Source organism: Piliocolobus tephrosceles, chromosome 17, assembly GCF_002776525.5.
Source record: "Piliocolobus tephrosceles isolate RC106 chromosome 17, ASM277652v3, whole genome shotgun sequence".
Taxonomy (NCBI): Eukaryota; Metazoa; Chordata; class Mammalia; order Primates; family Cercopithecidae; genus Piliocolobus; species Piliocolobus tephrosceles.
This window is the reverse complement of record NC_045450.1, coordinates 42,674,916-42,678,236: the sequence shown is the minus strand read 5'-3', so window position 1 is coordinate 42,678,236 and position 3,321 is coordinate 42,674,916.

Here is a 3,321-nt window from a genome sequence, read left to right as displayed (position 1 = left end):
CTGCTTGTTCTGCTCCTTCTTCCACAGGGGAACAATGGACATGGAGAGGCAGAGGGGGGCACAGGTCCGAGTGGCGGCTTGGGGACTGGGGCATAGGGCTGGGTTTGAATCCTGAGCTTTGAATGTTCTGGCTGTGTGGCCCTGGGAACCTCTTTCGGACTCAGTTGCCTCATCTGTAAAATGGGGAGGTTCACCTTGCCTTGCTTGGTTGTTTTGAGAATTAAATAGAGCCCCATAGAGAGTCCCTGGTGGGGACGCTTGAAGATGCTGACAGTACCAACTCCAGGACACCTGGGGCTTTCAGGAATGAGCCCGAGGCCTCCTGACTTCCTTTGGGTTTAATCACAGCCCCTGAAGTGGGAGCTGACCTGTGAGAGAGCAGCAGCTCATGGAAGGCTGGAAGCCAGGCACTGGGCCTGGAGAGCATGAGAGCTTGCTCAGCCCTGATGGAAAACCAAGGGCCTGCCTGCAGCAGCAGCAGATGCAGCCAGCCTTGCCCTGCCCCAGAGGAGGGGGAGGACCTGCTGTCACCCCACGACCACCCACCCTGTCTCACAGTGACCCTTGTACATGGCCAGCCCAGCTGCCTCCCACCTGAGCCCCTCCAGCACACCTTTCCTCCTGCACCCCTTCCCTGTCCCGGTGGCCCAGATGCAACTCAGGCTCTGTCTATTGTTCAAAGGTGGGGATGAGGCTCGGGAGGGAGAGGGAAAAACAGCCTCCCAAGCCTGGGCACCTGAGAGCCAGTGGAAAGTGGTCAGTAGGAGCCCCTTGCCCTGAGTTAAAAGGACAAGGAGCTGCCTACACTGCAGGTGGCCCGAAAGCTGGGTACAGAAGGTGCGAAAGGCCAGGGGACCCAGATGTGACCCAGACCCCATGTTCCTCTTCTTCTCTCCAGGTGGTCATGGGAGGACCCTGCCCTTGAGAAACCATGTGGTTCCTTCCCAGAGGCTTCTACCTCCCAGGAAGAGGATGCCCAGGGCCTTGGTTCCATGCCAGGCTCAAGTCCCAGCTTGCTTTCTCGCCATGTGACCTAGGCAAAACCCACCTATCCCGAGAGGCCCCTGGAAAGTGCTGGCATGTGTGTAAGGCTTTATAATTACCACCACAGGTTGTCCCTCCTGAGTGGTTGACAACATGCATGGGTCAGGATAGGAAGGGCCCTGGCTGGACATGGCTGAGCTCACATGGAGCCTGCAGTGGCTTCTTCTTCCTTTGTCCCCACCCCTACCTGCCTCACAAAGCAGTGGGGTTCCTACACCTCCACCAGGTCCTCAGCCTCTAGGCTCCAGCCTGGGCCTAAACCAGGGCAGCCAATGCGGCCCTGGTCTGGGAGCCCAGATGTTTGGGTTCAAGGCCAGGCCCTTTGGTAACACATGGCATGAGGCCTCTGTCTGCCCCTCTCTCAGGCCTCAGTTCCCCATCTCAGTGCCCCACCAGCAGGCCTGGTGCTCTGATTCTGGGAAAGCGACAGGATCAACCCATGGCCCATTTTCCCTTCCCTGCCCCTCCTGGCCTCCAGCCTGTTCCCCTCTGGTATCTCCGACTAGCCTCTCTTGGTTGTAAGTGGCAGAAACAGCACAAACCGGCTTAAGCAGCTGCTCACTGCACCTGGCCATACACGTACTTCTCCCACCAATAGGCCCAGGAATGCTGACCTACAGGACAGCCAATTTCCTGTTTCCCAAACCTGATGAGTGTCTCCTTCTCTTGCAGCACAGCATTTTTTTTTTTAGACCGAGTCTCCCTCTGTCACCCAGGTCGGAGTGCAGTGGTGCAATCTCAGCTCACTTCAACCTGCACCTCCCAGGGTCAAGTGATTCTCCTGCCTCAGCCTCCTGAATAGCTGGAACTACAGGCGCATGCCACCACGCCTGGCTAATTTTTGTATTTTTAGTAGAGACAGGTTTTCACCATGTTGGCCAGGCTGGTCTTGAACTCCTGACCTCAAATGATCCACCTGCCTCAGCCTCCCAAAGTGCTGGGATTACAGGCCACTGCACCCGGCCAAGCATAGCATCTTAAAGGGAAGCTTCAGATGTTGTGACTAGGAATATAAACTAGTACTGTATCTTTAGTCTCTGGCTAATCATTCCTTTTGGCCCAACCACTGGGAGGATGGGAAGTGTGGTGTTTTAGGATGAGGGTGACATCTAGATGAGGGCCAGGGCTGGGAGGAAGCAGGAAGGAGGAGGGAGAGACTGTCACAGCCTCCTCTTTGGGAGTTAGTCATTCCCCCTGGCTAGTGAAAGAGACACCAGGAGTGGGAAGGGGAGGGGGCCATTCTCCTGGGTCCTAGAAGTTGGTGCCAGGGCAGGCTGGGCCACCAAAGAGGATGTTCTTAGGAAGCCCATCATCCTGACAGCTTTTCCAAACTCCCACCATGCTCTGGCTCTGCTCCATGTTTAGCCCTGCAGGGGACGGGGGAGAGGATGCTGCTTTCTGGGGGTGGAACCTGTACTCATGAACTATAGTAGACTGAGTGTGGTGTCCTGGTTCAGAGCACCACAGCAGCCCTGGCTAGAGTCCCGCTTCACCACTCATTGGTTCCAGGACTTTGGGCAGGCTGTTGAAACTCTCTGAGCCTCAATGTCCTCATCTGTGAAATGGAGTCAATAATGCTGTCATCTGAGGTTTAGGGTAAGGGCACAGTGGAATGATTTGTGTGACATGTTTGGCACGTAGTATCCACGCAGAAGGACTGGTGCTGGGAGGTCAGAGGCAAGAGCAAGCCAGCCCAGCCCTCCCATCTGAGAGCCCTCCCATCAGCCTTGCCATACACCGTACAGAAGCCTTTTCCCATCCGCCAGCAGGTCTGAGCCTCATTCCATACTTATAAGGTGGCAGGGCAGATGCTTAGGAAGTCCAGGGGTTGTTCACAGCCACGCAGTGATGAAAGTGGCCTGGAATTGTGGGAGTTGGCCAGGTGAGCCTGGTACCTGCACACAGGTGAAGGAGAGGCAGTGGGGTCTGAGCCATGTAGAGCTCCTGCTCACTCTTTGCTGGCCAGAAAGCCGGGAACAATAGCCAGGACCAGTCCAGGGCTGGCCAGGGCAGTAGAAAAGCTCTTCAGCAGCAGGCAGATGGCGTGACCAACCCCTCTGGTGGCCCTCTCTCAACTCTTTGAACAATCAAAGCCACTGCGCTCCATCTTCCCAGATGTACAGAAGTAGCGCCACAAAGGCCCTAGGTCCCCCAGACTAAGGAGGGCCAGGCTCTCCCACGAGCTCCACATCTGATCCTTATGCAGGTGGCTTCTTGGTTTCTTGAAGGTGGTGCTTCCTAGAAAAGCCTTGGCCACTATTGATTTTCTCATCTACA